We start from the raw sequence: 25,710 nt of genomic DNA on the forward strand, positions 1-25,710 counted from the left end.
GGAAGAATTGATGGCTAGAGTAATTAATGCAGAGAAGGTCCTAAACGAAATGAAAGAGATGAAAACCATGACACGAGAAATACGTAACAAATGCACAAGCTTCAGTAACCGACTCGATCAACTGGAAGAAAGAGTATCAGCGATTGAGGATCAAATGAATGAAATGAAGCGAGAAGAGAAACCAAAAGAAAAAAGAAGAAAAAGAAATGAACAAAGCCTGCAAGAAGTATGGGATTATGTAAAAAGACCAAATCTACGTCTGATCGGGGTGCCTGAAAGTGAGGGGGAAAATGGAACCAAGTTGGAAAACACTCTTCAGGATATCATCCAGGAGAACTTCCCCAACCTAGTAGGGCAGGCCAACATTCAAATCCAGGAAATACAGAGAACGCCACAAAGATACTCCTCGAGAAGAGCAACTCCAAGACACATAACTGCCAGATTCACCAAAGTTGAAATGAAGGAAAAAATCTTAAGGGCAGCCAGAGAGAAAGGTCAGGTTACCCACAAAGGGAAGCCCATCAGACTAACAGCAGATCTCTCGGCAGAAACTCTACAAGCCAGAAGAGAGTGGGGGCCAATATTCAACATTCTTAAAGAAAAGAATTTTAAACCCAGAATTTCATATCCAGCCAAACTAAGTTTCATAAGTGAAGGAGAAATAAAATCCTTTACAGATAAGCGAATGCTTAGAGATTTTGTCACCACTAGGCCTGCCTTACAAGAGACCCTGAAGGAAGCACTAAACATGTAAAGGAACAACCGGTACCAGCCATTGCAAAAACATGCCAAAATGTAAAGACCATTGAGGCTAGGAAGAAACTGCATCAACTAACGAGCAAAATAACCAGTTAATATCATAAAGGCAGGATCAAGTTCACACATAACAATCTTAACCTTAAATATAAATGGACTAAATGCTCCAATTAAAAGACACAGACTGGCAAACTGGATAAAGAGTCAAGACCCATCAGTCTGCTGTATTCAGGAGACCCATCTCACATGCAGAGACATACATAGGCTCAAAATAAAGGGATGGAGGAAGATTTACCAAGCAAATGGAGAACAAAAAAAAGCAGGGGTTGCAATACTAGTCTCTGATAAAACAGACTTTAAACCATCAAAGATCAAAAGAGACAAAGAAGGCCATTACATAATGGTAAAGGGATCAATTCAACAGGAAGAGCTAACTATCCTAAATATATATGCACCCAATACAGGAGCACCCAGATTCATAAAGCAAGTCCTTAGAGATTTACAAAGAGACTTAGACTCCCATACAATAATAATGGGAGACTTCAACACTCCACTGTCAACATTAGACAGATCAACGAGACAGAAAGTTAACAAGGATATCCAGGAATTGAACTCATCTCTGCAGCAAGCAGACCTAATAGACATCTATAGAACTCTCCACCCCAAATCAACAGAATATACATTCTTCTCAGCACCACATCATACTTACTCCAAAATTGACCGCGTAATTGGAAGTAAAGCACTCCACAGCAAATGTACAAGAACAGAAATTATAACAAACTGTCTCTCAGACCACAGTGCAATCAAACTAGAACTCAGGACTAAGAAACTCAATCAAAACCGCTCAACTACATGGAAACTGAACAACCTGCTTCTGAATGACTACTGGGTACATAACGAAATGAAGGCAGAAATAAAGATGTTCTTTGAAACCAATGAGAACAAAGATACAACATACCAGAATCTCTGGGACACATTTAAAGCAGTGTGTAGAGGGAAATTTATAGCACTAAATGCCCACAAGAGAAAGCAGGAAAGAGCTAAAATTGACACTCTAACATCGCAATTAAAAGAACTAGAGAAGCAAGAGCAAACAGATTCGAAAGCTAGCAGAAGGCAAGAAATAACTAAGATCAGAGCAGAACTGAAGGAGATAGAGACACAAAAAACCCTCCAAAAAATCAATGAATCCAGGAGTTGGTTTTTTGAAAAGATCAACAAAATTGACAGACCACTAGCCAGACTAATAAAGAAGAAAACAGAGAAGAATCAAATCGACGCAATTAAAAATGATAAAGGGGATATCACAACCGACCCCACAGAAATACAAACTACCATCAGAGAATACTATAAACACCTCTACGCAAATAAACTGGAAAATCTAGAAGAAATGGATAATTTCCTGGACACTTACACTCTTCCAAGACTAAACCAGGAAGAAGTTGAATCCCTGAATAGACCAATAGCAGGCTCTGAAATTGAGGCAACAATTAATAGCCTACCAACCAAAAAAAGTCCAGGACCAGATGGATTCACAGCTGAATTCTACCAGAGGTACAAGGAGGAGTTGGGACCATTCCTTCTGAAACTATTCCAATCAATAGATAAAGAAGGAATCCTCCCTAACTCATTTAATGAGGCCAACATCATCCTGATACCAAAGCCTGCCAGAGACACAACAAAAAAAGAGAATTTTAGACCAATATCCCTGATGAACATCGATGCAAAAATCCTCAATAAAATACTGGCAAACCGGATTCAGCAACACATCAAAAAGCTTATCCACCATGATCAAGTGGGCTTCATCCCGGGGATGCAAGGCTGGTTCAACATTCGCAAATCAATAAACATAATCCAGCATATAAACAGAACCAAAGACAAGAACCACCTGATTATCTCAATTGATGCAGAAAAGGCTTTTGACAAAATTCAACAGCCCTTCATGCTAAAAACGCTCAATAAATTCGGTATTGATGGAACGTACCTCAAAATAATAAGAGCTATTTATGACAAACCCACAGCCAATATCATACTGAATGGGCAAAAACTGGAAACATTCCCTTTGAAAACTGGCACAAGACAGGGATGCCCTCTCTCACCACTCCTATTCAACATAGTGTTGGAAGTTCTGGCTAGGGCAATCAGGCAAGAGAAAGAAATCAAGGGTCTTCAGTTAGGAAAAGAAGAAGTCAAATTGTCCCTGTTTGCAGATGACATGATTGTATATTTAGAAAACCCCATTGTCTCAGCCCAAAATCTTCTTAACCTGATAAGCAACTTCAGCAAAGTCTCAGGATACAAAATTAATGTGCAAAAATCACAAGCATTCTTATACACCAGTAACAGACAAACAGAGAGCCAAATCAGGAATGGACTTCCATTCACAATTGCTTCAAAGAGAATGAAATACCTAGGAATCCAGCTTACAAGGGATGTAAAGGACCTCTTCAAGGAGAACTACAAACCACTGCTCAGTGAAATAAAAGAGGACACAAACAAATGGAAGAACATACCATGCTCATGGATAGGAAGAATCAATATCGTGAAAATGGCCATACTGCCCAAGGTAATTTATAGATTCAATGCCATCCCCATCAAGCTACCAATGAGTTTCTTCACAGGATTGGAAAAAACTGCTTTAAAGTTCATATGGAACCAAAAAAGAGCGCGCATCTCCAAGACAATCCTAAGTCAAAAGAACAAAGCTGGAGGTATCACGCTACCTGACTTCAAACTATACTACAAGGCTACAGTAACCAAAACAGCATGGTATTGGTACCAAAACAGAGATATAGACCAATGGAACAGAACAGAGTCCTCAGAAATAATACCACACATCTACAGCCATTTGATCTTTGACAAACCTGAGAGAAACAAGAAATGGGGAAAGGATTCCCTATTTAATAAATGGTGCTGGGAAAATTGGCTAGCCATAAGTAGAAAGCTGAAACTGGATCCTTTCCTTACTCCTTATACGAAAATTAATTCAAGATGGATTAGAGACTTAAATGTTAGACCTAATACCATAAAAATCCTAGAGGAAAACCTAGGTAGTACCATTCAGGACATAGGCATGGGCAAAGACTTCATGTCTAAAACACCAAAAGCAACGGCAGCAAAAGCCAAAATTGACAAATGGGATCTCATTAAACTAAAGAGCTTCTGCACAGCAAAAGAAACTACCATCAGAGTGAACAGGCAACCTACAGAATGGGAGAAAATTTTTGCAATCTACTCATCTGACAAAGGGCTAATATCCAGAACCTACAAAGAACTCAAACAAATTTACAAGAAAAAAACAAACAACCCCATCAAAAAGTGGGCAAAGGATATGAACAGACATTTCTCAAAAGAAGACATTCATACAGCCAACAGACACATGAAAAAATGCTCATCATCACTGGCCATCAGAGAAATGCAAATCAAAACCACAATGAGATACCATCTCACACCAGTTAGAATGGCGATCATTAAAAAGTCAGGAAACAACAGGTGCTGGAGAGGATGTGGAGAAATAGGAACGCTTTTACACTGTTGGTGGGATTGTAAACTAGTTCAACCATTATGGAAAACAGTATGGCGATTCCTCAAGGATCTAGAACTAGATGTACCATATGACCCAGCCATCCCATTACTGGGTATATACCCAAAGGATTATAAATTATGCTGCTATAAAGACACATGCACACGTATGTTTATTGCAGAACTATTCACAATAGCAAAGACTTGGAATCAACCCAAATGTCCATCAGTGACAGATTGGATTAAGATAATGTGGCACATATACACCATGGAATACTATGCAGCCATAAAAAAGGATGAGTTTGAGTCCTTTGTAGGGACTTGGATGCAGCTGGAATCCATCATTCTTAGCAAACTATCACAAGAACAGAAAACCAAACACCGCATGTTCTCACTCATAGGTGGGAACTAAACAATGAGATCACTCGGACTCAGGAAGGGGAACATCACACACCGGAGCCTATCATGGGGAGGGGGGAGGGAGGAGGGATTGCATTGGGAGTTATACCTGATGTAAATGACGAGTTGATGGGTGCAGCACAGCAACATGGCACAAGTATACATATGTAACAAACCTGCACGTTATGCACATGTACCCTACAACTTAAAGTATAATAAGAATAAATAAATTAAAAAAAAAAAAAAAAAACGAACCTGTGAAAGAAATTCTAGCTCCAAAAGCTTCAAAAAAAAAAAAAAAATGTCCATGTAATCGTCCCAATTTATCTTCCTCTGCTGTGGCTTCAGCCGGTTCCTCCATTCAGGTTCCCTGACTTCCTGTAACAGGTGGGGTATGGAAGATTTTTAGGGCAAAAAAAAAAAAAAATACAGTCCATATGATAATAGTGGATAAATGTCATTATACATTGTCAACACCAACAGAAAATGTAACACTAAGAGTTAACATTAATGTTAAATGTACCACGTTGGTGTTTTTGTTGTTTTCTTTGGTTTTGTTTTTGAGGTAGGGTCTCATTCTCTTGCCCAGGCTATAGTGCAGTGGTATCATCATAGCTCACTACAGCCTCAAACTTCTGGGCTTCAGTGAACCTCTCACCTCAGCCTCCCAAGAACCTAGGACTACAGGTGCACACCACCACATCTAGCTAGTTTTTAGATTTTTTGTAGAGCTAGAGTCTCATGATGTTGCCCAAGTTGGTCTTGAACTCTGGACCTCAAGCAATCCTCCAGTCTTGGACTCCCAAAATGTTTAGATTACTGGTATGAGCCAGTAGTCTAACCTGGCCTGTGGGAGATGTTGATAGTGGAGAAGATTGTATGTGGGGGACAAGGGGTATGTGAGAACTCTCTGTACTTTCTGTTCAATGTTATTGTGAAACTAACCTAAAAGTGGTCTAAACAATAAACTCTTAAAAAAAACACACACAGTAGAGCATGTTGTAGAGTTAGTCAGTAATTTTATCTATAGAATTTCATTATGTTCCAAAGTATTCATACCTAGAAATTGACAAAACATGCCATTTTGTGCTAGATGATTTAAAACAGTTGCCAAAACACAACTCCAAGGGAACTGAAATCAGACGTTTGGAGATATTACTGAATGAAGAATAGTCTAAATAATATTAAACATTGATACAACATGAGTTTTTGGTATATCTAGTTCCATTGAAAACCATCATTCTCAGCAAACTATTGCAAGGACAGAAAACCAAACACCAATGTTCTCACTCGTAGGTGGGAATTGAACATGAGAACACTTGGACACAGGAAGGGGAACATCACACACCAGGGGTCGGGGTGGGAGGGAGGGATAGCATTAGGAGATATAACTAATGTAAATGATGAGTTAATGGGTGCAGCACACCAACATGGCACATGTATACATATGTAACAAACCTGCACGTTATGCACATGTACCCTAGAACTTAAAGTATAATTTTAAAAAATTAAAGAAAAAATATGATAATTTTTTTGAATAACAGGATTCTAACTCAGAAGGATATATAAAGGACCTGTGCAAATAGCTTATGATAATATGAATGGCTTATTATAAGTGTATTTATATTGGAAATAAAAAAAGCCATGGTTGAAATACCATTGAGCAAATTTTTATCAGGTAAGTAAAACGCATGAAAAACCAAAGCCTATGTCCATCATCTCAGATCACCCTGAAATTTAACCTTCAGGAATATGTGCACATTGGTTGTGTATGTAGTGTCTTCTTGGGATTGCCAGTATCAGCTTATGAGGTGTCTTTCTGAGTCTAAGAAGTTCATATATAGAACCAGTTTTACATTGAAATTTCACTAATTACCAATATTTGGAAGTGATTCAATCAATAAAGACTTACCTGATTTTGACAAAATTTTGCATCTAAATTTTACATGTGCTTTGTTTAGGCGATTAAAGCCAAGTTATAAAATTCATCGAGACAAAATGCTGTATGCTTCTTTGCAAAACAAAATATTATTTTTTATCTAAAGCCAGGGAAATGTTATAAAGTATTGGAGCAATAAGAAGCGCCCTGGGGTTTTTTGAGCTGATTAGCTTTTACAGTTCACTTGATAATATGAATTCCATTTAACAAAAATCATAGCAGGAGTTACAATGAGGATGAAATGTGATTCCTTAACCTATCTTATATTAGATATGTTTCCCTGATTTTCCTTATTAATATTTCTACTTCAGTTAAATATGGACAAATGTATTTCACAGTGATTTTTTTTTTTTAAATAGCACCTTTGTTTTTTAAACAAGACTTTTAGATATGAAATAAACTATGGTTTGGAAGGAGGTGGTACCATAATTTTAATAACTCTTAAAACTATGATTCATCATAGTACAACTTGAAAACATTTTCTAAGCACTAGGTAAAACAATTTTTATAGTGGGTTTTAAAAAAATATATAGTAGGTTTTTATTCTGTAAAGTGAAATTCCATTTTCAGAAGTTATATTCAATGAAATTACCTAACCTGTTCCAAATCCAGAAGGTTTGCTGGCCAGAAATGCTAGGGTGTTGTGACAAAGTGAATAAATAGGAAGCAGGTCTAGACAGAACACCAGGAAGAAGAGGAAATGAGGGCAGAGCTAGGGATCATTATCTTATATCAAGGTCTCTGGTTTTAAATTGAATTTCCACTCTAGTTGCCTTGTGAGTTCCTATGGAGTTCTAATCAGTCAAGGAATAAAAGCCTACTTGAATAGACAAAAATAACATACAGTTCATAAAACTTTCAAATAATATGATACCCCACTTCTACATCCCAGAAGATTAAGTATAAAGATTATGTGGATTACTTTTTGGATTCTCCTGATAAATAAATAAACAAACTCGGGGACACCTAGCTAAAGGAATTATAGAAGCAAAATAACTGTGCCAAGGAATGAAAATTTAGATCATGTCACTTTTATAGCACAAAATGTATATTGTTTTTGACAGGACAAAATCTAACTTCCTTAGCTCATCTAAATTCGTTTTTAATAAAGCCAGAAATATAATTAATTAAATAGCTTTCTTATTTGACATTAATGATTTCTGGCTTCCTACTACCCATCTAACATGTTGGAAGCCCCCTTGTATACAATAACCTTTCCCTAATCTGAACTTCTAATCATACTTCATCTCTGACTATGCATGGATTCTTAATCCTCCTATCTTAATATGATGAGTCTTTATTAATTTGACTTACTTTTCTACTAGAGTTTAAGTGTATTGGAAATAAGCTTCACTTTGGTAGTATTACCCAAAATTTTCCTGATTTTCATTAGATAGTCAAAAATGAATCCATTCATTCATTTGTGAACAAAAGAGTAAGTCAACTTAAAGCCCTTCCACATTAGTAAATTTGCTTATCCTTTTACAAATCTTATTTCTGTGTGACTTCAAATTTTTGGTATAATGGAAGCACAGCACAAGAGCAGTCATTCTCGTGCTACCAATTACTGCAAGCTGTAAAGAAGTCTGTCCTTAAAAAGTGAACCCAAATCATGGGAAATGGGTAGTCAACAATCTTGGTGTATTTGTTACAAGTTGTTTGGTGTCAAAGTAGTGTTTTAATAGCCAACTGACAACAGAAGAAAAGATTCTTGTAGCTTAGGATAGCTTTGGAAAGAACTAACCACTAAAGAGAAAGAGGCTGACATTGAAAGGATTTCAGTGATTTCTGTTAGGCACAGATAATGAGATCAACAGGTTCACAATTGAGGGGAAAAAGTAAGAAAAATGTTTCTCCCTATTATTTTTTATCAAGTTGTTTTTAGGAAATCACAATATGCATAGCATAAAGAAACATCAATGTAAAGAACGTAGATCCATTTTTATTAAAATTAATCAAGTAGTACATGCATCAAACCAAAGTAAATACCATTTTAAAAATTATCAATTGGGGAAGTTATGCTTTTATCTTTGTTTTTAATTGCAAAAAAAAAGCAAATGATTCAGAACTATATATTTTTTAAAAGTAATATCCTCTCATTCTTCTTTTTTTTTTTACAGAAATGCTTTTTATACTCCACATATTGTTCTTCAATTTGCTGTGTTCATTCAGCAATATTGGCAGCTTTATGGTATTTTCTTGTATGAAAGTGCCATAGTCTATTTAACTGCCCACTTATTGACAGGCGTGTAAGCTATTTTCCAAAAATCGCTATTTACAAGTCCTTGAAAATGTGTATCTTTTTATCACTTCATTGTTTGTCTAACATCTATTTACTACCCATTTATCAAGGCATTTATGTTCTTTTTTTTTTTAAGATACATTTTCTGAAGTGAAATTGTGTGTAACAACCTCTTTAAAAGTTAATAGTTATTGACAAATTGTCCTATAAAAAGACTGTATAAATATATATTTATGCCAAGAATGCATATGAGTACCTATTTTTCTCCTTCTTTGCCCAAACTGGCAAAGATAATACCTATAGCAATCAGGTGAAGCTTACTTACAATCTCAATTATAAGTAAGTACAATCTTAATATTAACATTTTAAAAATTCTGCAAATATTTATGTATCAATTAAAAGTTTCATTTGACATTTAATGAAGTTAAACACTTTTGTATATTTATCACTTAATGAAGCAAAATTGGAATGAATATAATAAGTTTTTGTGAGGATTCAATGACATCTTTTACAATAGGGTTTGGCCTGAGCTAAGCCTGCCAGTTATGAAAAACTGTGTTCGCTGTCAAAACAATTATGACAAATTGAAATGTTTTCTTGTTCTGTACTGTAATAGGAATGCTTTCTTTGTTTGCTTGTTTGTTTGTTTTTGCATTAGAGATTGGGGAAGGTAAAATGTCCTGAGAGCTCAATGGGTATACAGCTCACCTACAGTAAATTCAATAAGCTGCATAAAAAGTAACAGGCAGGATAAAATCATGGAAACACATATAAAGGAAACTGTGTCCTCTAATTTAGTGGGAAATGAAGCCTTTAAATTACTTTTGAACATGACACACATACTTAGTCTAACAGAGAAGAATCCAGCTCATAAGTGACACATGTGAACATTGGCTATGCTGCCCTTCCACCTTTCATTACTAGAGCCCCCACACAATTAATTCAGTGAAAAGATAATTAACAGCATGGCCTTTACAGCTGGACTGCCTCAGTCAAAATTCAAGTTCTGCCCTTACTAGCTGTGTGATTGTGGGTAAGTTATTTAACTTCTTGTGCCCTGGATTCCTAACATGAAAATTTGGGATAATAGCATTATCTACCTCATAGGCATAGGGTTGCTGTGAGGATAGGAGGAGTTGGTATATGTAAGGATTTTTTAGATTGTAAGTAAGCTTCACCTGATTGCTATAGGTATTATTTTCATCAGGAAATCCTTTGAGAGATAGGAGATGTCGTGTGAGCTACAGTAGTGAGTATATTTTCTGAAATTATTAATGCAGATGTAGAAAGGAAATAAGATGGTAAAAGAATGTCATATGTTCAAAACTGTAGCCATAGTTTGACTTATGAACCAGGAATTTTAAGTTTCTTTCTTACCCTTCTTCATAAATCATTTGGGAACTAGGAGATCAAATATTTATTTTATTATTGACATTTATCTACTATATTTAGTTTAATAGATTAATAGAAAATTGACCTGGGAAAATTGACCTGAGAACAAAATATATTTCTACTTGCAATCTTTATTTGAAAATAAAAATGTGTCCATAATGAAACAACTGTCTCACAAATGATTTTTTTTGCAAACCATATATTCAATTGAAAATGGCCTTACATAAGAGTTTTTAACTGGACCACAGAAGTTATAGCTGGAAGCAATAATAAGCTTATTTTTTCACTAACTACCACCTGATATCATGCTCAAAATATCAGTAGGGACATGGACTTTGATGGGGTCAGTGTCTAATACTTGATAAGAATAAATTGGTTAAGTACCACCTTCTGATAGCATATGTATACACTTAGTGTATGACTTCCAGTAAGCGGTATCACCAACAACATGGGAAAGCAACTGATGAAAGCATTTACTCAGGAATTATGAGAAGCATATGAAAACTATAATGAATAAATGTATAAAGAAGACACAAATCCTACCTACCATCCCCCTAACATTTTCAAGCCAGCAGTTATTTTTCAGGTTCTAAAAAGGCTATTGATGTCAGCTTGCCCTGGCATTTCAGAGCTGTACTTTGAATGAGAACTTATTTAACTCCAAGACAGAATTCAGATTAAGACTCATAAGAAGCCTCTTCTCAAAATCTGGGGTTAACACTTGAATGAGACTAAGCCTTGCCAGGCTGACTTAAGGATGTCTTCCTTTGTACTTCTATTTCACCTTGTGAATATCTCTGGTAGAATAATTATTATTTTATATTTTTATGGTCTATTGATGTATCTGGATCACCACATTGATGGTCTCTTAAAATCCCTGCATCTGAAATACCTTGTAAAGTGTATGATGGATGATAGGAGTGCAATAAATGTTTAATGAATAAATCACGGAATGAATGAACTATCAGTTACAGAGGTAAATGAGAAATGGTACCGAATTTTAGGTATCTGAAAATATTGGCTTTAAACATTATATATTCTTGATTTCTATCATTTCATGTGTTTAAAGTGTAACAATATGTTAAAAAATGGAAGTGCACCAAGAAAAATCACATGTAAAATATAACCCTAATACAATGTTAATGCTTGGATTGTGTGGCTATGACTCAAGCACAAAATTGGGAAAAGCTGCCTGGAGGCTAGTAGAGAAAAAATAAAATGCTGAATTATTAACCTAAAATGATAAGGTGATAACTGTATGCTCATTTAAAAAAAAAAATGACAATTTGTTTCATCACAGATCTCAGAATTTTCATCAAAAAATAATTATTAAATACCTTAATATAATAAACTATATTTATTGCTCTCTGAAGCAAGTAGTCTTTTCCTCTACAATGTAGTAGAAAAGATAAAACATGCTCATATTTTGATTTTAAAAGTATAAGGCAATATATATTCGAAATATGTGATGTTGACACCCACTGTTCTATGAATTCAGAGAAAGAAATCACATGTGACTAAGATGGAAACTCCAATACCTTCGTTTTTATGAGCACCAGTGCCACCCCAATGTCAGGCAATTTTCTTGCATTTATTGTTAGAGAAGTTTTCACTGAGTAGGTAAGATTTGATGTAGTCCTTGGAAAACAGCTATGTATGGAGAGATCATATTTCAGGTGATTATGTTTTGAATGGCATGAATGTATGGAGGCAAGAAAATAGGAAAACCTGTATTTGACAACATAAAGGTTTGAATAGAAAGGAAAGGTCTTATAAGCGGTTCTAAGTATAAACAAGGAGATATGAGAGAAATTGTCACTTTAATTTCATTTTTATTTTTTGAGGCGGAGTTTTGATCTTTCACACAGACTGTAGTGAAGTGGCATGATCTTGGCTCATTGCAACCTCCGACCCCTGGGTTCAAGCGATTCTCCTGCCTCAGCCTCCTGAGTAGCTGGGATTACAGGTGCACACTACCACAGCCGGCTAGTATTTGTATTTTTAGTAGAGACAGGGTTTCACCATGTTGGCCAGGCTGGTCTCGAACTCCTGAGCTCTGGTGATCTGCCCATCTCAACCTCCTAAAGTGCTAGGGTTATAGGCATGAGCCACCGTGCCCGGCTGATATTGCTACTTTATAAAGTTTGGGATTATCTTAAAGGCAAGAGAGTACCTAGGAATGGATATGAGAATATCATAGTGCAAATACCAGTTACTATAAATAATTATCCATTTTATTTTCTTTGTAACCTCATTCCATCCTAGAATCAAACCAGTGACAGAATGATTCGGAACACAGGCATTGGAGATAATGAGGGATGAGATTTTATTTCATCTCCAGAGTTTACTAGCTGTCTCTGCTTTGAGGATTCCTCACCCACTCTAGCTTGTTTACTAATTGTTAGATGGAGTTAATAACTTCATTATATGTTTTCTTCAGAAATTGCTATATATACGTAATTTTTAGCTCTGCTTTGGCCTATAGTAGGAATTCACTCAATTGTAGCTATTGTTGGTAGTACCCAGATGCATTAATATTAGTACACAAGACTTTTAAAATCCTTTTGCTGAAAGTGTACATGGAGATATGAATTATGTTAATGAAATAATATGCACATACCTTATATAAATGTTAAATACAAGTTATCCAAGATTCTCAAGATCACTACTATGATGGATATTCTTTTAAATTTTTTAGTATGTAGATGTACTGCTTTTTTTTTTTTTTTTTAAGAGGCATTTTTTTCCTCTCAGTTTCTTAAGGATGCAATAAGGAATTTGACAAAACATTCTACAAGTGATTATGATATAAGGTTTTGCTTGCACGTGGAAGATCAGAGGCTACAGGAAGGAAAAAAGTCAATTACTGATCCAATACAGTAAAGATCAGTGATGGCCCCAGGTGCATTCACTGTGATGTGGGAAAAATGAAAAAGTCTACATTCTATGAATACTTTTGTTTCAACCAATCAACTTTACCCAAGGGTGAGCTAGCAGGAAAATAAAGTTTGTGAAATTGGTACAGTAGGTTTATATGTGATTTGAGAATACTAAGAATTTGAGGGTAAATTGACGTCATATATTTTAAACTTTGGCAAAATGGCATGATTCCATTAAGACTGTAAACCAATCTCTTTTGAGAACTATTGAGATATATTCCCATCAGAGAAGAATTATTTTGGTTTAAAGCCGTGATTTTCAAACTGTCTTAACCAAAACCTTATGGTTGCGCATTGATGCTGCTGGGCTGACATTGCATGTGTTAAGGGGTGTAGCAGATGTTGAGCTGGAATTGTACTGGGTTTTCTGTCAACCCCTACCCACATTCTCCATCTCCTTCTACAACACCATCTACCATCAACCTTGCTTTACCTGTTCTATATACTGAAATTTCTCTTCAACAATTATTTACAATATTGGTCCACTTAATAACCATGGGATGGCAGTGTGTTTGTGTAAGTCTCTGTACAAATACAAATGGAATTAAGCTATTATGATCTATTAATCTTAAGAGTGGCTTGTTAGAATGAGAAGGGTTGTGAGGCATCTGAAAGATTCATTGTCAGGAGGAGAGGTGGAGAAACAATAGATTAAAGGACTGGGGAATTCACCTGATTAAGTGGGAATAGAAGAGGATAGAAAGAAGAGAGTAAGTAAAAGACAGAAATTCCAAAGGCAAAGTATGTCTTTTATTGTTTTGATAAAGGTCTCCCCTAGAAACAACTTTGAAAACTATTCTAGAAACTATTCATGAATTGAAAGTAAAGTTTTCCAGAAAATGACTACAACAAATTTTCCTAATAAGAAATGGAGAAAGCCTTACCCAGGGAGATGGAAGTAGGTAACTGATAGTCAGAAATGATACTATCTTATCTTATATACATTGTATTAGTTTTCTTTTACTACATAAGAAATTGTCACGAGTGTAGCAGCTTGAAACAATATGCATTTTTATTTCACAATTTTTATATGGGTCAGGAATCTGGGTACATCTTAGCTGTGTCTTTTGCTCATAGGTCACCCAAGGCTGTAATCAGAGTGTGGGCTGGGCGATGTCTTTTGGTTTTTTGTTTGTTTGTTTGTTTGTTTAATTTCCAACTTTTATTTTAACTTCAGGGGTACATGTGCAGATGTGCAAGTTTGTTACATAGGTAATGTGTACCATGATGGTTTGCTGTGCATATCGTCTCATCACCTTAGGTATTAAGCTCAGCATCCATTAGCTATTTTTCCTAATGCTCTCCCTCCTACCCTACACCCTCCAACAGGCCCGAGTGTGTGTTGTTCCCTCTCATGTGTCCATGTGTTCTCATCATTCAGCTCCCACTTATAAGTGAGGACACGCGGCATTTGATTTTCTGTTTCTGCATTAATTTGCTGAGGATAATGACTTCCAATTCCATATATGTCCCTGCAAAGGACATGATCTCATTCCTTTTCATGGCTGCATAATATTTCATAGTATATATGTACCACTTTTTTTTTTTTGAGATGGAGTCTCACGCTCTCACCCAGGCTGGAGTGCAATGGCGCAATCTCAGCTCACTGCAAGTTCTGCCTCCTGGGTTCACACCATTCTCCTGCCTCAGCCACCTGAGTAGCTGGGATTACAGGCATCCGACACCACGCCCAGCTAATATTTTGTATTTTTAGTAGAGACGGGGTTTCACCAGGTTAGCCAGGATGGTCTCGATCTCCTTACCTCAGGATCCACCAGCCTCAGCCTCCCAAAGTGCTAGGATTATAGGCGTGAGCCACCGCACCCGGCCTACCACATTTTTTTAATCCAGTCTGTCATTGATAGTCATTTAGGTTGACTTCATGTCTTTGCTATTGTGAATAGTGCTGTGGTGAACATCCACATGCATGTATCTTTATAATAGAATGATTTATATTCCCTTGGATATATACCCAGTAATGGGATTGCCGTGTCAAATGGTATTTCTGCCTCTAGGTCTTTGAGGAGTTGCCACACTGTCTTCCACAATAGTTGAACTAATTTGCACCCCCACTAACAGTGTAAAAGTGTTCCTTCTTCTCCACCACCTTACCAGCATCTGTTGTTTTTTAACTTTTTGATAATAGACATTCTGAATGGTGTGAGATGGTATCCCATTGTGGTTTTTATTTGCATTTATCTAATCATTTGTGATGTTGAGCTTTTTTCATGTTTTTTGGCTGCATGTATATCTTATTTTGAGAAGTGTCTGTTCATGTCCTTTGTTCAATTTTTAATGTGGTTGTTTGTTTTTCACCTGGAGGCTAAAATGGGTAAGATCCACTTCCAAGATCATTCAGCTCTTTATCAGATTCATTATTTTGCAGTTCAAGCACAAAAGGTCCTGGTTTCTTGATGGCTGTAGCTGGGGGTGGTCCTAAGTTTCTGTTGATTCCCTTCAGCTCCTAAGAGCTACCCACAGTTCCTAAACATTTTACCTGGAGTTCCTTGAGATGTGAACTTCCCTAATATGGCCACTTACTTCATCTGGATGAAAAAGACTAGAGCAGACTAGAGCAACTGTATTACAAGACAGTCTTACATAATCATGGAAGTGATGACATCCTGCTGTCTTTACCATATTCTGTCAGTTAGATGTAAATCACATGCTCATCAAGATCAAGGGAAAGGGATTTTGCAAAATCATGAACACCTGCAGATGAGGATCAGGGGGCTGCCATGCAGTACATCCCCTCAACACATTAATGAATCAAAATGAGCTAAGGTGAAAACGACAGATAGATGACATATTATAGGAAGCTATGTGCAGAGCTATCCGTATAGTAATAATGAAACTACACAATGGAATCTGAAATACGGCTTTAGTGAGTACCTGTGTTAGTGCCATGAAAGTCACTCACAGTAGAGATTCCTTTCTATTCAGCTTGCTTAGTAGTTTACACATAGGTTATTATATCTGCCTGCCTGCAGTTAGTTGTGTTGACAATAAATTAATGTAATAACTAGTTCTGTTGTTTAAACGAGTTTATTTTTAAATAACGAACACGACTTTTAGGCTTTTGAATGGCAGATACACCTGCATTCTTCCTCGGGCAATTTCCCTTAGCAGGAACCATGTCACCTGAAGCAGTGACATTCCTTCATTTAAAGGAGTGTGGTTAGAGATAACATTGACAGCATGAGATTTTAGGTTTAGAAAAAGCCTGAGGCAAACAGATTATGTTTAGGCACTGAAAAAACACAGACACATTATTCAGTTTGTGCCCAAGCAAGCTAATTTATTCCAAACTTGTGAAGCTTTGTTTTGATAACTTCTGGGCTTGTTCTTGGCTCAGTGAGCCTTTGACTGAGAAGGATTTAAGGCTTTCCTTCTAAGTGTTCTCTTTTGTCATGGCAAATGCTATTTAAAGGACTAATGAACTGAGATCATAAGGAGAATCCTTAAAGGAGTTTAATGGGGTCATTGTGATACACCCTGCCAGAGGTCATGTATTTCTGCCTTATAGTGTTTACTGTAGCCTGCGGCAACTCTATATGTGAAGTTTCCATTTTTATCATATGAGTAAATAGAGGAGTGTGCATATAACTGTTTGAAGGGATGAGATTTTGGTGTGAAATTTTTAGAACTTTTTCAAAGTTAACTTTTGGAAGGTTTCACACTGTTTACATTTTGTCTGTGTTTTATGCAGCTGACACATTTCTCCTCTTTCCCATTCACAGAGTCTTTGCTCATAACTTGGAAGCTTTTCAATTGTGATTTGGGTACAATCGTTACATATTACTGTAATGAAACTATGTTACTGTATAGCCCTGTTTCAGGAAATAAGAAATAAAATAAAATTGGCATCAAAATATTGAATTGTACATTTCCATTAAAACAACTGAATAAAAATAAACAAAAAAATCACCTTAATTGTCAGGCCTTTTTCATACAGTTATTGAGCTTGAGCCTGCATTGATTTTTTGTGTATCCATGTGCATAGAGCTTACAGAGATTAATGTGATAGATGGAGCAAGCACATTGTGGTGTAAGACAGATCTGAGAATGAAAGAGAGGACAAATTATCTACATATGTTCACTCAAATGAGTAGTGAGGACAGCTGACTCTTATGACCAATAGTCTTTCTCTCTTTTTTTCAGAAGACATATTACAGTTCAGCTTCTGGCATAGTATTTATGGTAAGCCTCTGTTTCTCATAATTTCTGCCTTTGACATTTTAAGAATGACCAAGGAATTTCACTTGGCATGACTGTTTAGTTGAAACTTAAATATAACACTGAAAATTAACCTGAAGTCAATCTTAGCTATACTGAAAATGAAACCCTACACTTACGCCTAAATCATTAGCTTCAAGTGAAGCTATAAATGGGAGAACTATATTCAAGAATATCAAGAATGCATCCCTCTGCACTGCAATATCATTCGTATTTCTTACCGATGTAAACGCTGTGCTCAGCCATAAACCGGAGCTGACATGTTATCCGGGTGTGAATAAATCAGTGTTTTCTATTCTGTGTAATTTACTGACTTCCACACATAGTTTGTTTCTCAGTTATGTTTATTTTAATCAAATTTCATTTGTCCAGGTGCATTTTTACTATCTCCGCTGTCTGAATATGATCAGTGATGTAACTATCTTGAAAAGTACCATAAAAGTAGAGTAACCGCTCATCCCCTTTAAGTTGAATACCTACTACAGGTGTGACATAGAATTTGAAATGAAAGATCTTTTAAAGGCATCTTTTTCTTATATTCAGCATAAATTCCACTGTATCAAAATGGAATCTTCAGTAGGACATGGGTGTTTAAGTACTCCTATCACCAGAAATGATTCCTATTCTGGTGTAATTTAAGCCAAAGAAACAAGACCGGAAATGGATATTCCAATAAGCTCAATTTATCGGGCAAAGGTGTCCAATGGATGTAAACCTGCATTTAGAGGCTTGTTACTGTCTCTAGAAAATGGTAAAATATAGGACTAGGTGTAGAAGTTGACTATTTATTGCCAAAAAATAAATAAAAGCATAGTCAAGGATTAATACAGGTGTTTTGCTTGCCATTTATAGATCTGTGTAGTTTGAAAACGGTCCCAAGATTGTACTCTATGAAATGAAATCTTACTTGAGGACATTTGAATATTGATACAAATTTTCCACCTGGTGCTTCAGTCAAACATTTACGCTGTTAGTGTTCTGGCTAATTTTGAGCTATTAAAAGCCATAAAAATTAGTTTTCTATTTTAATAAGCTCTTTTGCACTATAGTAACTTTAAAATGTCACTTTAATCAATAATATGTACAGTACCAGAGCCTTTGGGCATATGAAATGTCAGTTGTTTAATTTTCAAAAATGAATATTGCCCTTACAAAATCATCTGGTCAAGCATTTGCATTATATTATACTTAGCACAAAGACTTACATTGTACTTAGAATGCCTTCATCAATTATATAAAGAAGATGTAAGGCTTGAGGATATTTATGTGTGATATCCAATTACAAGACCTTAGGGCCAGGTTAATTTCCCCAATTTCTGCCCCATATCTGGGCAGAAAGAAAGAAAATAAAGCTATTTTAAAACTATCCAATGTATACTGCTAGAATGTTTGGCCATTGATTTTCTCTCTCTCTTTTACACACACACACACACACACACACACATCATACATGTTATATATAAATCATCATGCAGCCACACACTACTCATCTTGATATAGTCTGGACTGTAGTTATGACTTTTAGTACAAACCTTACCAATAATGGTGCAATTGAGTAGTCATAATAGAATTTGAGGAATGGTGAGGAAATATGTATGTCTAGACTCACATACCTGCACATATACAAGATATACAAATAAATATGTGGATGAATTTTTTCCGTATCTGTAGATTATTTTTAGGATCTCTGACTTTGAATATGTGACAAGTTGAAACTGACAACTTTACTGTAAGGAGTTTTAGGGAGAACTTCAAAGATAAAGGAGTTATTCTCCACTCCAAAATGACTAAAACAAAAATAATGACTGGCCCATGTGAACATCAATTATGAGAGAGACATGACATCATATGTTTCCAAATATATATGAGTATATAGATTCAAATGAAAGCCTCAAATGGAAATCAGATACACATATTTTTCTATGAGTAATTGTACGAAATGTTATTATTATAAAAGCAGAAATTTAATGACAACTAAAGATTACCTTGCAAAGTACATCTATTTTTTGTTATAATGTTAACTGATAAATACAGCTGTCAACTACTATTTACTAAGCACTGTGCTTTGACTCTAAATATCTAATTCTTTAGTGAAAAAGGTCAGGGTAGGAAAAAAAAAGATGGTAGAAAGATGGTGCTCCTCCATTCACAAATAGCAAAGACGTGTAATAAACCTAAATGCTCAATGCAGATTAGATAAACAAAATGTAGTACATATACAACGTGGAATACTATGCAACCATAAAAAAGAATGAGATCATGTTCTTTGCAGCAACATGGACAGAGCTAGAAGCCATTATCCTAAGCAAACTAATACAGGAACAGGAAACCAAATACCACATGTTCTCATTTATAAGTGGAAGCTAAACAAGAATACATGGACACAAAAAGGGGAAGAACAGACACTGGGGCCTACTTGAGGGTGGAGGTTGAGAGGAGGAAGAGGATCAAAAAATTACCTATCACGTATTAGGCATATTCCCTGGGTGATGAAATAATCTGTACATCCAACCTGTGAAACATGCAATTTACCTGTATAACAAAGCTGCACATGTACCCCTAAACCTAAAATAAAAGGTTAAAAAAGAAAAAAAAGTCCAGGTGCAGTGTCTCATGCCTTTAATCCCAGCAGTTTGGGAGGCTGAGTCGGACAGATCACTCTTTGAGGTCAGGAGTTGAAGACCAGCCTGGCCAAGATGGTGAAACCCTGTCTCTACTAAAAATACAAAATTTAGCCTGGCATGGTAGTGTATGCATGTGGTCCCAGCTACTTGGGAGGCTGAGGCAGGAGAATCATCTGAACATGGAAGGCAGAGGTTGCAGAGAATCACTTGAACCTGGGAGGCAGAGGTTGCAGTAAGCTCAGATCGCGCCACTGCACTTCAGCAGGCCTGATGACGGGCGCAGTGGCTCACGCCTGTAATCCCAGCACTTTGGGAGGCTGAGACAGGCGGATCACGAAGTCAGAAGATCGAGATCATCCTGGCTAACACGGTGAAACCCCGTCTCTACAAAAAATACAAAAAAAAAAAAAAAAAAATAGCTGGGCGTGGTAGTGGGCGCCTATAGTCCCAGCTACTCAGAAGGCTGAGGCAGGACAATGGCATGAACCTGGGAGACGGAGCTGGCAGTGAGCCGAGATCGGGCCACTGCACTCCAGCCTGGGCGACAGAGCGAGACTCTGTCTCAAAAAAAAAAATAAATAAAAATAAAAATAAATAAACATTTTAAAACCTGGTCTACACAGAAAATATTGTTAATTTATTGTATGCATACAATGGAAATAAAATTACTTACTGGGTACAAAATGTGTTTAAAATTGTAAACCTTTACATTTTTTGCAAAAAAAAAAAATATTTTTGAAATTTTTGAATTTCAAAAAAAAGTTTTGATTTATAAAAGCAGGAAACCAAAAGCTTAATAAATCCTCATGTATTTAAAGAGTAAGAGTACTTAATAACGAGTCTGTTATTTGACCCCATGTGAGACATGGCTACAATGCAGGAAAGAAAGGAGAAAAGGAAATACATTAATATCTAATGAGCGTCTACTATGTGTTAACGCACGCAGTTTCTCCTATGCTGTCTCTGCAAAACTAAGGAAGAGCTAGACATGCTTGCCACATAGCAGATGCTGAATGAGTGAATGACAAACTTTCATGATAAAGCTTGATTGCGTTTCATGTTAGATTTTTTATCATGGTTGTATAAATAAAATATAAACAAGATTATTTCATTCAGAAAAGAAATATTTAACCCTGGCTCTAAGATGGGCATCTAGGAGAGAACCGTATTAAGCTATGGTTTTGATTAACAGGTAAATATTGTATACAAAATAATTGCTATGAAATAAGATAAATGTAATAATAGAGGCATGTATCTAATTGCTTGGTGGCATAAAGGAGGGAATGAGCAATGTTCCTATTGCTTGGGGTAGGAAAACTTAGAAGGCTTGATTTAAGAGTGTGATTTGTGCCAAATTGTGAAAAATACTATGATCATCCCGTGAAAGAAACACAGTGCAAAACCAGACAGGTTTTGTCAAAGATGTGCCCATACAGATATCGGGATGGAGTTCACAGGAACATGGTGGTACAAAACTTGGTTAAAAAATTAGTTTGGCTCATCTATCTTGCTTAGGTTATATGACTTGTGAATTTTTTTTTCAACCTTTAGAATCAGTAACAGCAATACAATAGGGTCGAGTACACTGATTTAAAATGAAGCACAAGTACTGGGCAAAGAATTGGGTACATTAAAAAAATATATACATACAAGCAAAAAATACCAAAAATAGGCTATAGTATGTTTAGCTGTGAGGTTCTTTCTGTTATCTCAGGACGGGGAAAGTGGGAATACTTAAAATCATTATTTTTAGCTGTTCTCCAGTTTTATCACTCTACCAAATAACTGCATACTTTACATCAGAGAATATGTGTTTTGTTATCCTTCATTCAAAGACATCTCACCGTGGCTTTGGTTAAAATTTGCATTTCTTTTCAATTCCTGTGTTTAAAAATAATAGAAATGTATCTGCTATAGAGAGAAACAACTTTCTATAATTATGTTTTAATATGAAATCTTCCTATTATTTAACTCTGAATGAATTCCTTTAATTAAACATATTCAAAATAATCTAAAAGCATATCAATATTCATAATTAATGTAGTTCACTAACCCCTTGCAAATTATTTTAAATATATAACAATACATTTAGAATGACCAAAATTGCCCTAATTTTGTATCAATTTCAAATCATATTGCTGCAAACACAATATATAGACTGATGACTATAGAATTACATCTATAATCGTGATATCTTATAAAAGTATCTGGCAAAATGAAAAATGATATTAAAAAGTCTTAGGAAAGTAAATTAAAACCTCCTCAAGATTCCTAAGCAATATTCCATGTTGATAAAAATCATGTAAAAGGTCTAAAAGATGACCTGTACAAAAATGAATCAAGACTTTGGTTATGACTCTTTCATTAACAGATTATTTTGCAAAAAGTGAAATTTAAAGCAAATATTTGACAAGGCCACAGACATGTAAGTCAGGCACAGTCCAGTGAATACAGAACAGGTTCAGGAAAGGCCATTGTGTTAATAGTTAGGTTTCATGAGCTTTTTTCCACCTGTCCAATCCTTTTCAGGGCTTCAGTAATGCTCCAGTGTTCAAGTGACTGAACAGTGTCATTGAAAGAGACTGATATAAGTTTATAGATCCATTTTTTATAAAGGACAGCATATAGGATCAGGAATCAGCAATTCCAGGAAAGTACTGAATATAAATCTAACAACTATGCACAAGCATTGGCAACAGTGTCCTCTGAGGGTGAAACAAGTCAGAAAACACTCACTGTGTAGCATCTGGAAGCCAAAGTTCTGCTGCCATTTCAGCTTGCTGTCAGTAAGTCACTCTACCTCTCTGAATCTCCACTTCTTGATATGTTCAAATATAATTTGAGATCAGAATGTGTTATGGGTCCATTTAGACTAAAATTATTTTATAGTTGATTGATTGAATCATAAGCTTTCACTTAAGAGAAGCTATTTCTCTCTAGTCTCTATTCTGCTTCCTATTCTCTGCTGTAGATTTTTCTTTCAAAATTCTTCAGCCTAGTAGTTAGTACTTAGTAATAGTACTTAGGCCAAACTATTTTAGGATTATAGGTAAAGGAACACAGTTTGGGAAAATACTCTGAATATAATATGGTACATCTGCAGAGAAATGAGGCTAGCCCGGGAATTGATTCAGCCAGTGTAACTTTAACCCTCAAAGTGTGGGTCATCAGTTCCAGCAGCCAGATGCTCCTTTTCTTCTTGGAGACATTTCACCCATTCCCATATCCCTTTTTCCTTACTACTTCTTTTATGTTTGTTTGTTTGTTTCATTTTCCACCTCCCCTGCTTGTCTGTTTGCATTCTATAAAAGGTCTAAAGCTGTAGTAGTAGGGGCTTGATAAGAAATTTTGCACTGACAGTTGGAATGGCTTCTATGAGGACACCACAGTATGGGGTTGGATTGTTGCTATCATTGCCCTTTCTCAGAGGAAGAAGTTAAAAGGAGCTGCCCTTTAGAACCTTCTGGTTACCAACCTCCAATTAACTTTTTCAGGAAAAGACACTCTAGTGTATCTGGCATAGCCGTGTTTGTGATACATGAATTTTTCCAGGGTACTAACTTATTCCTGCTTGTCTTCTGCATGCAAGAATGAATTTAGACCCTTATCTCACACTATATACAAAAATCAACTTAAATTGGATTAAAGACTTTCATATAAGATGTGAAACTTCATAACTACTTGAAGAAGACAGGGAAAAGTTCCATGACACTAATCTGGGCAATGATTTTTAAGATATCATCCCCTAAAGTATAAGTAACAAAAGGGAAAATAGACTAATGGTGTTATATAAAACTGAAAACCTTCTGCGCAGCCAAGGAAACAATGAACAGAGTAAAGAGACAACCTATGAAATGGGAGAAAACCACATATCTGACAAAGGTTTAATGTCAAAAATGCATAAAGAATTAACAAAACTCAATAGCAGGACAACAAATAACCTGATTTAAAAATGGGCAAAGGATCTGAACAGACATTTCTCAACGTAAGGCATATAAATAGTGAACAGTTATAGAAAAAATGCTCACAATCACTAATAATCAAATAAAAGCAAATTAAAGCCACAATGAGCTAACACCTCACACCTGTTAAAATTGTTATGATAAAAAAGATGACAGATAACAAGTATTGAAGAGGATATAGAGAAAGGTAATCCCTGTATACTATAGTTGGAAATATAAATTAGAACAGCCATTATGGAATACAGTATGATGGTTTATCAATAAATTAAAAATAGAATTACCATACGATGCAGCTATCCCACTACTGGGTATATATCCCAAGGAAATAAAATCAATATGTTGAAGAGATGCCTGCATCTCATGTTTATTGCAGTATTATTCACAATGGCCAAGATATGGAATCAACTTAATTGTTTCTCATCAGATGCATGAATAAAGAAAATGTAAATATACACAACAGAATACTTCCCAGTCTCTTAAAAGAAGGAAATTCCATCATATGCAACAACATTGATGAGCCTGTGGGACATCGTGTTAAGTAAAATAAGCCAGGCACAGAAATACCAATATATCATGATTTCACTTACATGTTAAATCTAAAAAAAATGGAACTAAGAAGTAGAGAGCAGGTGTGGTGAGTGCAGGGCAGGGTTGAGGAGATGTTGGTCAAGGTATACTAGATTTCAGTTAGGTAGGAAGAATTAGTTGCAGAGATTGAATGTAAAACGTGATGACCATAGTCAATAACACAGTCACCTAGAATATAATTCCAGATATAATCCAATAATTATATCTGGAAATTGCTAAGGGAATAGATTTTAAATGCTTTCACCACAAAAAAAATGGTAAGTATGTGAAGAAATGAAATGTATATAGTAATTATACTATTATACATTAGCCATTCCAGAGTGTGTACATATTTTGAAACATGTTGTACTTGATAAATATGTATAATGTTTATCAATTAATATAAATGAATACATAAATAAAAATGTTTTAAAAGGACCAAATTAATATTCTTAAAAAAGCAGAACAAAGCAACTCAGTAGGCTTTAGTATAACACTTTCTTTTCATGTTTTTATCAGCATAGCTACATTTAAATAGAAATATTAAAAATTATAAACCCTCTTTATTATTATTATTTCTCTATGTGAGGTGAAGGTTGTTTCACAAGTGTAAAGTTATCTTCAAACTCATGAAGTTGTGTACCTTAAATACGTACAGCTTTCCGTATGCCAGTCATACCTCAAAAAAGTGTTATTTCTGTTTTTTAACGGTTAGGAAGTCTAGGTATCTGGCATCTTATACTTTCCGTTTTGAGGACTGGGATAGCAGTTTTCTCAAAAGCATCAGCAAGACATCCTTATTGACTATGCATCATAAGGTGACATCTACAAAACAGCAATGCCAACAAATCAGAACCAAAGTTAGAAGATTAGAAGATAAATCCTGTGGGAAGCTGAGTTTTGAGATTTTCTTAGAATAAAGTCTAGCCCCAAGGAACTGTGTGGTAGCTTTGATAATGGTGAAAAGATTTCTTTAAAACTTAGAAATATTATATTAGAATTTTTTTTCTGAAAGTCATCAAAGTGTTTGTACTCACTAACGACCCAATTTGCCAGTAATGAAAGAAGATGAGATGACCCGCCACAAATTTCTCTAAGTGTTTTACAGTCATTTCTCAAATATCTTTGAATT

General features: G+C 35.6%; 1 long non-coding RNA gene across 10 annotated transcripts in view; it reads left to right on the forward strand.

The window, feature by feature from the left end:
* The window catches only part of LOC141406893 (uncharacterized), a 934,563-nt gene that overhangs the window by 518,563 nt on the left and 390,290 nt on the right, over positions 1-25,710 (forward strand). For 4 of the 10 annotated variants that reach the window (XR_012424656.1, XR_012424654.1, XR_012424657.1 and 1 more), the window contains one exon: positions 17,351-17,389. The exons of the other annotated variants lie outside the window; for them this stretch is intronic. This is a non-coding gene — a long non-coding RNA (uncharacterized lncRNA). The remainder of the gene's footprint in view (positions 1-17,350; positions 17,390-25,710) is intronic. 10 annotated transcript variants of the gene reach the window in all.

The sequence above is a fragment of the Macaca fascicularis genome, chromosome 15, assembly GCF_037993035.2.
Source record: "Macaca fascicularis isolate 582-1 chromosome 15, T2T-MFA8v1.1".
Classification (NCBI taxonomy): Eukaryota; Metazoa; Chordata; class Mammalia; order Primates; family Cercopithecidae; genus Macaca; species Macaca fascicularis.